General features: G+C 37.9%; 1 pseudogene across 1 annotated transcript; it reads right to left on the bottom strand.

Annotated features, from left to right (window-relative positions):
• Positions 1-2,986: 2,986 nt before the first annotated feature.
• On the bottom strand, positions 2,987-3,445 carry LOC308655509 (fatty acid-binding protein 5-like; annotated as a pseudogene). The gene has a single exon. The product of its transcript is annotated as a fatty acid-binding protein 5-like (transcript).
• Positions 3,446-13,174: the final 9,729 nt, after the last annotated feature.

Here is a 13,174-nt window from a genome sequence, read left to right as displayed (position 1 = left end):
CTCACAGATTGTTTCTTTTGCTGAGAAGAAACTTTTTGAGTCCATCCCATTTGTTGATTCTTGATTTTAATTCTTGCACCAAAGGAGTCTTATTAAGGAAGTTGGGGCCTAATCTGACATGATGGAGGTTAGGGACTACTTTTTCTTCTATTAGATGCAGGGTCTCTGGTTGTATTCCTAAGTCCATTGATCCATTTTTAGTTGAGTTTGTGCATGGTGAGAGATATGGGTTTAATTTTATTTTGTTGCATATGGATTTCCAGTTTTCCCAGCACCATCTGTTGAAGAGGCTATCTTTTCTCCAAATGCATGTTTTTGGCACCTTTGTCTAATCTAAGATAATTATTTTTTTGTGGGTTAGTCTCTGTGTCCTCTATTCTGTACCATTGATGAAAAATTCTCAATAAAATTCTGGCAAATCGAATACAAAAACATCAAAGAGATTGTGCACCATGATCAAGTGGAATTCATCCCAGGGATGCAAGATTGATTCAACATACAGAAACCAATAAATGTAATTCATCACATCAATAGATTTAAAGATAAGAATTATATGATCATCTCAATAGATGCAGAAAAAGCATTTGACAAAATACAGCACCACTTTATGTTCAAAACAATAGAAAAATTAGGGATAACAAGAACATATCTCAACATGATGAAGGCTATTTATGCTAAGCCCCAGGCCAATATCATTCTAAATGGAGAAAAATTAAAGGCATTCCCTCTAAAAACTGGAATCAGACAGGGATACCCTCTTTCACCACTTCTATTTAACATAGTTCTTGAAACATTGGCCAGAGCAATTAGACGAAAGAAATTAAAGGGATACACATAAGAAAATTGACATTATGATTCTGTACCTAGAAGACCCTAAAAGTTCCACCAGAAAACTTCTAAAACCACTAAATGAATTCAGCAAAGTAGCAGGATATAAAATCAACACCCATAAATCAAAGGCAATTCTGTATACCAGTGACAAATTCTCTGAAAGGAAAATGAGGAAAACTACTCCATTTACAATAGCCTCAAAGAAAAAGTAAAATACTTGGGAATCAACTTAACGAAAGAGGTAAAAGATTTATATAATGAAAATTACAGAACCCTAAAGAAAGAAATCAAAGAAGACCTTAGAAGATTGAAAGATCTACCTTGGTCTTAGATAGGAAGAATTAATATTGTCAAAATGACCAGACTTCCAAAAGCACTGTACAGATTTAATGCAATTCCAATCAAAATCCAATGACATTCCTCATAGAAATAGAAAAGGCAATCATGAAATTCATCTTGAAAAATAAGAGACCCAGAATAGCTAAAGCAATCTTTAGCAGGAAGAGTGAAGCAGGTGGCATCACTACACCAGACCTTAAACTATACTACAGAGCAATAGTAACAAAAACAGAATTGTGTTGGCACCAAAACAGGACCTCACAAAATTTCTGAGTCTAGCTTTGAACTCTCAATCTTCCTGCCTCAGCCTCCTGAGTTGCTGGGATTACAGGCATGCACCACTGTACCCAGACGTAGCTTTTTAACCTTGGGAAAGCTACTTAACCTCCTCAAGCTTTTATTTCTTCATTTTAAAAAAATGCAAATGGTAATATTCACCTCACAGGGCTGTTTGAGGATTTCTAGCTTACTAGTCACTGTTCTTTAGAGAAATAGAACCAATAGGATGGAGAGAAGGTGGGGAGAAATTATGGGAAATGGCTCATGAGATTATGGAGGCCCAGAAGTTTCATGATCTGCAGTCTGAAAGCTGGAGCCCAAGAAAGCCAGTAGTGTCAGTCAGTCAGTCATTCTGAGGCCTGAGATCCAAGTCCAAAGGCCTAAGAACCAGGGAATCTGATGGCTTAAGTCCTGGTCTGAGTCCTAAAGCCCCAAAACCAGAAGTGCCAGTGTCTAAGCGCAAGAGAAAATGGATATTTTAGCTCAGAGGAATCAAATTTTTCCTTCCTCTGCTTTTGTTGTTGTTGTTGTTCCATTCAGGCCCTCAATAGATACATGAGGACCACCTGTGTTGTTAAGGGTGATCTTGTTTACTCAGTCTACTAATTCAAATACTTGGCTCTTCCAGAGACATTTCCACAGACACACCTAGAAATGTTTTGCCAGCTATCTGAGCAACTTCCAGTCAAGCTGACACATAAAATTGACCATTTCATCTACTAAGTAGAGTATGCAAAGTCTGGGATTTCTCCAGATCTCAGGAGGCAAAAAAAAAAAAAAAAAAAAAAAAAAAAAAACAAAATAAAAAATCCCTAACAATCTAGATGCTTTATAAAATAATCTAAACTTCCAATAAAACTAAAGTGAGAAGATGAATTTCCACCAAAAAGACCCCAAGAACAACTGTGCCATTCAAAGCAGCTGAAAGAATTTACAAACAAAATACTGTAGGAGAAACTATTTGGAAGCCATCATGTTTACTCTTCTAAATAAATGACAGAAATGATTAGTCCCTGTTCTGTGTGATGTTACCTCAAGACTGAGGGCTGTGGGGATGCAGCTCAGTGGAGTGCTTGCCTACATATACAAGGCCCTGGGTTCCATCCCCAGCTCTGCAAAAACAAAACTGAACTTGAGCTCTGAGGAACTCTTGTCCCAATTTTAAAGTCACCAACAAACATACTGTGGATCCTTTTCATGTTTTCAATTATATGACTGATTTCTTCCCTCAAACTGAAAACTGCATTAAGACATTTATCTACATTCTCTTGTTTCATTTAATCTTCAGATTCCTAAGTAATTACATTTTATACCTTTTTTAGATGAGAAAACTGAGACCTAGGTTTTCTGAGTTCAACACTCAAGCTCTTTCTTCATAGCATTTTCCAAATTTGGGGTTAGGTCATTTAAAAATTTTTTTTACTAAGAAAAGGGATGATCCTAATTAAACCAACATTTAAAATATTTGCATGTAAAATATTTGTGATAAAGATCCTTGAATACAATAACAAAACAGTTAAGAGATTTGCTCATTGGATTATGCTTGTTCACTTTCAATAGCTAATGCCTGTTCAAAGTGATAATGGAATTTTTTTTCTACTTCTTCATAAGCACAGGTGACATTGTTCATGATGCAGTCCACCACTAATTTTCCATCTTTCAATTTTCTTATTATTGTGCTTTCCTCTCCATTCTACCCCTGATGTGCTTGCTATCTGTAAGAGTCACAGAGTTTTTTTTGTCATCAACTGTAGTTTCTTCAAACTTCTCTCCCAGGGTACAAGAAAACTGACTTTTTTCCAAAGTGCTCTCAGTTTTTATGATGAGGCAGTTCTTTAAAAGTGGTAGTTAACACAACTTGGTTCAGCCACTTCTCCCCTCCACTCCCTCTTTTTTTTTTTCAAAGTTAGTTTTACCTCATTTCCTTCATGTATCCATCAAAACTTTTGCTCTCCACCAAGTGCCAATTACCTCTGAGCTGCTGAATGGTGGCCATGGTGGGTGTGGACTGGTGGGCACAGCTAGAAGAGCAGGGTAGTGTATGAAAACATACTATGATTAGATTTTCTTGTTTAACATCTACACCAGATTATAAATTCCTTGTGGGCAGGCACCTTGTATATTTTGTACACCCATTTGCATTTGCAGGAGCCCAGAATAATACTTGCTACATATTTGTTGTTTGTTGTTCAATTTTTTTTTGTCAAAAAAGTGAATGAGTGCATGCTTTGATATAATAGAGCAATCAAATGAGAATTCAGTTTTCGAAATAAAACAATATGCAAGTTAAACTAAGCATCCTGAAAGCTTTAGTTTTCTCTGTAGCCCACTTGGTACTTCAATACTAGATAATTGCTCATGGATAGGTCGACAATCCATTAAAGAATGGATGCTTAATGCTGAAAGACCCAATTTTTCAAGGTTTCTGTAGAGCATCCTCTGTTGAGCCACAAGGCCCTCCTTTGTATTAGAAGTGAGAGCTAAGTTCTAAAGTCAACTTAGATGGAACAAAAATGTTCTTTTGACTCAATGATATAACATTTTATCAGCCACATAAAAAATGAAATATATGTGTTCATTTGCTATTTGAGGAGTTTTTTCAACGTGTAATCAGGAGCTATGTCAGCTGCTAATGGTGATCCTTTTTTGACACCCTTTCCCAAGAGAATTGCATAGATAAACATACTCTATTTGAACAAGACCAGTGACAGCAAAATTGCTTGCTTGTCTCTAAAGAGACTGTAATAATGTGCACCAAGGGAGAGGCCCATGGTCTGACAGAATTTTTTTTCCCCAGTGTAAACCATAAAATCCATTTCAATAGCCAGAATAAAGCAGTTTAAAGTGCATCCCTAGTTAATTACATTCAAAGAGTAATAATAAAATCAACTATTAAATTTTAGAACTTCCTCTTTAAAGTATTAAATATTTGGCAACTGCATCGCAGTTAAATTTCTCTCAGAACAAAACCTTGCTGTGCTCAGGCCAGCTGATAAGAAGAATGTATGCCTATAATTTCACTGTGCTAGAGACTGTATTTTTCATGTGAAGAAATATTTCAAATAAACCCTTTGTTTTTGCCAAATGTCTGCAGCCTATTAAATAACCAAGAGAGTAATAGGCATATTTACTTAAGAGGACATAGCTGAGTCGGGAATCCTCTATCATAATTGGCAACACACGACCAAAGAAATGTAAAATCCAAACCTAAAGGTGGTTTGAACTCTAATCCCATGTTTGGGGCCTTGACTCAGTGCCTCAGCAGCTTTCAAGATTGAGGTATTATCTGGCCTTTAAAACTTGACCCTTGATAATGTCACTCCATGCCAATGGGAAAGGCACTGGCTGCTCACTGAAGCACAGGCTGTACTAGTTCAGAATGAAAAAACAGGGTTCTGCAGAAATCAGCCAGGAGGCCGCTACACAAGGCTCCTGGCACAAGGCTTGATTAGGTAGCTGAAAATCTACTCTCTTTGGTAACTTCATTCCCAGAAACAAGAAGGATTAAGCTGCCCAGTGGAGGAGAATTCAGAATGTGATCTTCCAAGGCTGAAAGCAGTGGCTGCCAACATTTATTGACCCAGTGGAATTTGTTTTGCCCCAATTTTCCATTTGAAAAGCTGACTGTCTCCATGAATAGAGGGCAAGGACTCCTTCCTAAAGAGGTATTAGAACATGAAGGTCTCAGTGAAGCCAGCCTACTGGCTTCTCAGGATCCCAAAGGAGAAAGGGAAACTTGCTGCTATCTTCAAAGATACAGCTTCAATTCTGGGGAGACTTCACTGGGCAGCTTTAGGAAATAATTATATCTATAAAGGCAATGGACTGTGGACCAGATAATAAGCTGAACTTACACCACAAGAAAGCCCACTTGGAAATATCTCTGGCAAATAGCAAACAGAAGCCTCTCAAATAAAGGTACACAGAAATGATGACATGGTAGGATCTTCACAGCAACTGTGTGTCTTTGCAGTGCCTCTTCAGAGCCAGAATCAAATGAAATATCAGAGAGAATATCTTGTGAGAGAAAAAAAACTGTACAGGGGAGTGCACAGGTACCCTCTGCATCCTCCTGGGCACTGGGCATGGGGTATAGGATGTTTCTAGAGGCAGACAGTAGAAGTGGATGGCTCTTTAACATTTCACTTTGAACCACGTTTAAGCCATTTTAAAAAGACTCATAGTTATCATTATGCTCTTACTTTACAAAGAAAAAGTAACCGAGATAAAGCTATATCCAGGACTATTCTTGAAAAAAAAGAGAGAAGGGAACTTGCCTTAAGCAGTCTCAGACTAAATTCCCAATTAACTATTTGTTAAGAGCCCAATAAATGCCTGGTATGAAGGTATAATGAAGAAAAAGATGTATGTGGTCCTACTTTTCAGAAACGTGACCATCTAGTCATGTCCACAAATGAATGCTCTTCATTTGTGCCAGGTACTGTTTTTAAAAAGCTCCATAAAGGAAAGGTACAGGAAGAGATTGGCACCTTGATTTAGAAGCTTGTGGTAGGCTACACTGAGGAGAAGTCATGTAGACTGACCTTGAAAGGACACAAAAATGTTTACCAGGTGGACATAGGATTGCACAGGGAGTGTTCCAGGAGGAAACAACTTAGGCAAGGTGTAGTTTAAGAATCTCAGGGGCTGGGGATGTGGCTCAAGTGGTAGCGCGCTCGCCTGGCATGCGTGCGGCCCGGGTTCGATCCTCAACACCACATACCAACAAAGATGTTGTGTCCGCCAAAAACTAAAAAATAAATATTAAAAATTCTCTCTCTCTCTCTCTCTCTCTCTCTCTCTCTCTCTCTCTCTCTCTCTCTCCCCTCTCTCCTCTCTCTTTAAAAAAAAAAAAAAGACATCTCAGGTGTCAAGGACTTAAAACTAATTCAATATGCCTGGGGGAAGTCTAGGGAAGCAGAATGCCAATATGCACCTGCACCCATGGGGTTTTGTGGGAAGGCTACAGGAGTTGGATCAAGGGCATTGATTTCCAAGCTGTTATGGTTTAGATATGAGATGCCCCCACCAAAGGCTCTTGTATGAGACAATCCAAGAATTTTCAAAGGTGAAATGATTGGATTATGATTGGATTATGAGAGGTGTAACCTAATCTGTGGATTAATCCACTGATATGGATTAACTTGGTGGTAAATGTAGGCAGGTAGGGTGTGACTGGAAGAAGTACTGTCACTAGGGGTGTGCCTTTAGGGTTTATATTTTGTCCGTGGAGAGCATATTTCTCCCTCTGCTTCCTGATTGCCATGTCCTAAACTGCTTCCCTCCATTGGATCCTTCTGCCATCATGTTCTGTCTCACCTGGGCCCAGAACTATAGAGTCCACCTGCTGTGGAATGAACCTCTGAAACCATGAGCCAAAATCAACTTTTCCTCCTCAAAGCTGTTCTCTTCGGATCTTTAAATCATGGCAACACAAAGATGACTAAAACACAAGCTAAACTGTTTGGACTTAATCCTGTCAGTAACAAGAAGGCACAAAGGACTTTAAATAGATCAAACCTGGGCTTTAAGAGGATCATTAGGATTCCAGCCTGCTGGTGAATGGATTGCTGGGGCCAAAACTTGGAGACAGAGACAAACTAGGACTATCCCTTCATTCATCCATGCATTTTTGAGCACTGCCGAGGGTGACCTTGCATAGGCACCCTGAGGGAGTAGTTAAATGATTATCAGGGTGATGAGCACTAAGGTGAGAGAGCAGTAGAAGGAGCCCTTAGAATTTCTTTCATGAGCAGTTGATTGTGAAGAGTGGAGTATGTTTGGGTGGTTTCTGGTCTTTTTTCTAAACTCTGTTGACATCAAGAGGCAAATTCTTCCCTGTCCTCATCCTCATGTAACTAATCTCTTATTCTCAAATAGATTACTCCTCTCAGAAGCATCTGTCTTGAATCAGTAACCAGATTGGAAGGAAGTCTTGAAGGTAGATTCCCAGGAACTGGATGAGAATAAGAAGGTACTTTCTATTAGGAGTTCCTCCATTTCAAATGGCATCTGCTTCACCTCTCAGGACAACCCTAGATTCTAGGCAAAGCCATGAATGTCTAGATTGATTTTGGTGCCCCTCCCTCCCTGGACCCAATCTCCCAGGTTCCAGACCTCCTCTCTTGCCCAGCATGCACGCACACATACGCGCGCGCACACACACACACACACACACACACACACATAGTAGTCATGTTATGTCCTTGTCCCCCTAATTTTTTTTCTATCATAAAATTAAGCACTTCTGCCCAGAAAGGATAATATACTTTATGAAAAAAAAAATTCCAGGAATCTTTCAGTTGTCTCCTTTTAGAGCCAGATCAATACCAGGTATTTTCCGAAAGGTCAAACTGCTCTTCTTGGGGTTAAATGATCTTAGGATTGAAAGATTTTCCTGTGAACAGATTCAATTTCCCTCTTCACTTCAGAATCTCTCTTTTCTTCCTTTCTAACAGTCTCTCAGCTCCTCCCCAAATCGATTTGTTCAACTCTCCTTCAACTCTACTATAGACACTGTCATTTACTTCTTCAGAAATTGCTTTCTAAAAAAAAATGGTTTTGGTCTGGCACAGTGACACATGCCTGTAATCCCAGTGACTTGGGAGACTAAGGTAGGAGGATCACAAGTTTGACCCAGCCTCAGCAAGTTGGGAAGACCCTGTCTCAAAAATTTTTTAAAAAGAGAGGAATGGGGGCTGGGGATGTGGCTCAAGCGGTAGCGCGCTCGCCTGGCATGCGTGCGGCCTGGGTTCGATCCTCAGCACCACATACCAACAAAGATGTTGTGTCCGCCGAGAACTAAAAATAAAATATTAAAAATTCTCTCTCTCTCTCTCTCACTCTCTCTCCTCTCTCACTCTCTCTTTAAAAAAAAAAAAAAGAGAGGAATGGGGATGCTTAGTAGTAAAGTGCTCTGAATTCAATCCAACTACCCCCAAAATTCTCTTATTTATATTCTTTTTACTTGTATTCTTTTTATTTTTCCTCTTCTCATCATGTTCCACTTCTCCTTATCCACAGGCTCTCTCCACTTCATCTACACACTTGATTTAACCACCTTTATACTCCTTTCAAACCTGGCATTCCCTCAAAGGTATGTGTCAAACCTCTCATTAAGGTACTCTCATATCCAAACATGAAAGCTCATCCCAGGGCTCAACCCATCCCAAAGTGGGCCAAAAGCCCCAGGATTCCTACAAAAATCATGAGGACCTGACTTTCCAAGGACCAGGCCAGGCCACACTTCACAGACAAGTTACATGTGTGTTTTGCGCATCCACCACATACCACAAAACCTGTGAAGGTTTGGATTGTGGGAAAAGGTTGTAGGCAAGGCAGAGAATGGGATGTGGCTCCTGAGCTCAGGTGTCTCATCAGTGCCGGAAAGAGAAAGGAAGCCGATCACCAATCCAAACACTGCTGGAGCCTGTGGAGATGAGAATACTCTTGTTGGGATAGGTCATCATGGGAGACCTCCGGGGAAAGGTAAATCTTGAAATAGGTCTTTAGGAGAAAAAAAGAAGTATTAGGCTTGGGCAAAAGCATAAAAGGAGAGACAAGTGTGATGAAAACAGCAAAGGTGGCTAGCTTGGAATTAAAAGGAGGGCAGCAGGAGATAATACTGGATAAATACCATGGGACCAGATATGGCTTCTTTGACTACCTGTGGGGTACAGGATTAGTTTAACAAGGAATCTACCTAGATCTTGATTAGAAAAAGAGGAAAGTTTTCTAGAAGGAACATTAATTTGATGACATCTAATTATAGGAGAAAGAAAGGCAAGGATTCTAGTTAGGAGACTATTAAAGCAATCTAGGAGTTGTCCAGATAATTTGGATACTAGAAAGAGGATGAGGCATATCCCAGAGATAGTATAGAAGAAAGATTAAAATGTCTACTTCATAATAAGTTACATCCCACATTAATTTCAGGGGCAATTGTTCACCCCTGGTAGACTGAGGATAATTATTTCAATGTAGAAAACTAAAGCAGATAAATTCACATTCTCCAAGTGAAGAATTTGGGGAAACTTTTTGTCTGATTATCTGGGGGAAAAAAATCGTAATCTCTCCCTTTTTACACGTGTGTGTGTGTGTGTGTGTGTGTGTGTGTGTGTGTATCAAATCCAGGACCTTGCATATGCTAAGCAACAACTACCATGGAGTTACATCCCCAGGCCCCTTTTTAGCCTTTTAAATGTAGTCCAGATTATCAGAATTGAGGTAAAAATGGAACTTTTTTTTTCCAGTGCTGGGGATAGAACTAAGGACGTTAAGCATGCTACGCAAGTCCCACGCTTGAAAATGGAACATTTTGACACTTAAATATAGTTACCTTGCTCAGCATTCACAGCGCTAACTCTGTAAAGTTAGTGTCAATATTACATGAGTCAGTAGTTATTTCCATTTTACAATCAAGGGAACTCAGAGAAGTTAAACTACTTCCTGAGATCACTCATTTAGTAACAGATAGAATGAAATTTGAATTCAGGTCTTCTGACTTCAAAGTCCACACTTCTTACCCTACATCACTGAATTTTCTGTTCAACACAGTAAAGCAGAGGTTTGTTCTCTTTAAAGAATCAGAATTAAAGGATCAGAATTTTAGGTGTTTGTTCTCTTTAACGGATCAGAATTTTAAGATATAGACTGATGAGTCTTGACATTTCCTTAATGTAACAAGTTAAGTCTTTATTCAAGAGAGAACAACTTGCGATTTTCTTCCATTGGTGGGCTAGACAGATAATAAAAATGATAGCAAAGGTTATTAAAATTTATATGGAGACTAGCACAGATTGGAATAACTACAAAGTGAATTCTTTAAGCTGCAATAGAAAGGTGGTGAAATAGCACAATATGAAAGAAAACTCCTTTAGCTTCAGATGCCTAAATATGCCATCAAAAGACTGCTCAATTCTCAAATGCCAGTATTTTCTGACTCCTCTAGAACCTATTCTTAATGTAAAATATCAAAGTCAGCAGGATAGTAGGTGTCCCAAAATGTCTTAATTCAGAGAATTAGTGTTAACTGAGTCTGATTAGCTCCATTTATCTCTAATTAATTACCTTTATCTAATTAGACACTTTGTTTCCAGTAGACATGGAGTCAAGTAGACTAGATTATTAGTGTAGTCATTGTGCCTTTACAAAATCCTGAAATTAATGAAACGTGCAAAAGAATCTGCAGTTCTAATTGCACAGGTGTTGCCTTATGGCAAAGCTTTATCATCTGATTACACCAAGGGGTTATTAGTGACTTTTTATATAGAGGATGAGCCCATGAAATGTACCTTAGCAACAGCTCATTAGTTTAGGGTTGTTACTGTATTATTTATTACATTCAGCCTTCCCCATTATCTAGATTGATTCATGGACCTATATATTTTTCCTTTCCTCTGTGCAGAAAAAATAAAATAAAATAAACCATCGTTATGTAGAGTGCAGATGCAATGTGGAAAAATGCAAAATGTGTTCATCAGCTACAATTTGACTCTTTAAGGCAAAAAGCTCTAAAGTTAGATGAGATCAGAATCCAATTTATGGTTATTTTCTATGGAGAAAGAACCAATTTAAAATTACTGAGTATAGAATGATTCATACATGTGATCAAAAAACCCATGGCTGTCCTAATGTCTTCACCTAACTAAACTGGCATACCAAGATACATGGAAGAAAAAAGCAAAACATTTTTACACTAAAATACATTTGAATTTATTTATTTTCTCCCTGTATCTTTTCAAAGTGGATTGACAACACATAATCTCTATGTATGTTCACCTACAATATCTATAAAAATTCATCTCTTGTTTTACTTTTTTTTCCCTCTCTCTCTCTCTTAAGAATAGATTTGTTGCCAGATGGGGGAAACTAACAAATTATACAATCTAGCTTAACTGAAAAAGCAAGATTCCAATGCCTGCTTATAAAAATGAAAATTGATTTTTCATGGCAAGTTTAGGTGTCTGCAAAACACTAAAATATCTCAACCTTTATATTTTTTCCTCATAACTATTTGAAGAACTGTTTTTCACAATCATAGAGTAATTAAACAGCTAGAAGCAAACCCAGCCACAATGCTGATCCACCATACAAACATGTTTATTGACAACACAGTAATTCTTTAAATAATTTGTCAACATAAATATGTCAAATGGGTTTTAAAATCATTTTTCTCCCTGTTCACCCACCAAAAAAAATTCCTCAATTGCTATGAGCCATATATTGCTGTTCACTTATTGCTGACTCTAAACTAGTGAAATGATATCTGGTAACTGTTATATAGAGCATGACAACTAATTTGAGGGGTAATAATGAATATTTAATGATCTTCCTTTCAAGCATGAACATATAACTTTTCATGTGTGCCTTACCAAAATTATAATCATTAATCTAAAAATTATTGTTGCAACTGAAATAATAGCCAAGAATTATAGATTATAGCCAAGTCAGAACATTGCATAAATATTCTGTATGAACACAGACACAGGGCCTCATAGGAAGAGCCAACCTCCTGTTTTAATTCAATCTCGGTGCTCTCTTTGCAATGTATGGAAGTTATGTGATTAGTAGAGAAGTGATTTGAAGCCAGATATAAAAAGGCTATCATTTTTATCAATAAATAAGCATAATAGCCAACGTCACTTTCACTCTTCACCAGCTCATCACATCTAAACAAAATAACACATACATAAAAATTTGGCCCCTTTAGGGGTAATATTTTAGAATGCTCTATTTAAATAAAGAGTAAACATAAAATTTATCAGAAGTACCACATTTTTATATCTTAAATTTCATTTGTTATATATCAGTAATTTTCCAGTGTGTCCCTCTCTCAGAAATTACAGTATGACTTTGGGAAAAAGAGAAATCCAGAAAACATGTGAAGCACTTTAAAATGGGCTTTGTTCACAGATGGAAAATATTCTTGGTTCAATTTCCAAGTTATATCATTCCCAGTATCTCTAAGATCTGAACACTTTCATATGCCTGTGATGTTGCAGAGAAACACATCTGCCTCCCTTCCTGGTTGTGTTTGTTTCCTTGTTACAGGGTAGTTGAAATCCAGTGTCATTGAAGTTGCAAATAAGCAATTTTACATCAAATTCTGGTGTTTGCTATTACTTTGTGTGTGTGTGTGTGCTTTTTTTCCAAGGGAAAAAAGTCTAATAATGTGAAGAGGAGTAGCAAGAAAAAAAATGTAAAGTTTCTCCCAGTTGTAACCTCTTTATCAGAAATTCATTGTGCATTGGAATGGTGCACCATGCTGGGTACCAAGCTCATCAACATGGTTCTTCTGCCTCTTTAGGACTCCAACTTACAGGCCAAAGGCAGAGTGTGTTGGGGCACATTCTTCAACTATGTACATACTCACTGAACACATTTCTAAGAGAGCAGGTGTCTTTGGCTAAAGTTAGGGCAAGATAAAATAAGAAAAGGAATTACATTATGTCCCTTTTAATGGGTAAAGTGCTTCAGAAATGTAAGATGGTAGCATTTTTGGTAGCCTATGTGAAGGTACTAAGCTCCTGATGAAGCTTCTTTTGTTCACCTCAGCAGCTTTGCTATTGCTCCTACATAGATATAGCCTTTAGTCAATACACTCTTCGTCTTTCCTGGATTCATCCCTGGCCTTCCATTCTAGGTGTCTTTTGTTGGTGGATATTTATTAAGGAATGCACACCAATTAATTATGCCTTAGAAAGTTTATTTTGCTATTTGACAT

This window comes from Spermophilus citellus (assembly GCF_964194105.1).
Source record: "Spermophilus citellus genome assembly, chromosome: 9".
NCBI classification, from domain to species: Eukaryota; Metazoa; Chordata; class Mammalia; order Rodentia; family Sciuridae; genus Spermophilus; species Spermophilus citellus.
This window is presented reverse-complemented; position numbering and strand designations above follow the sequence as displayed.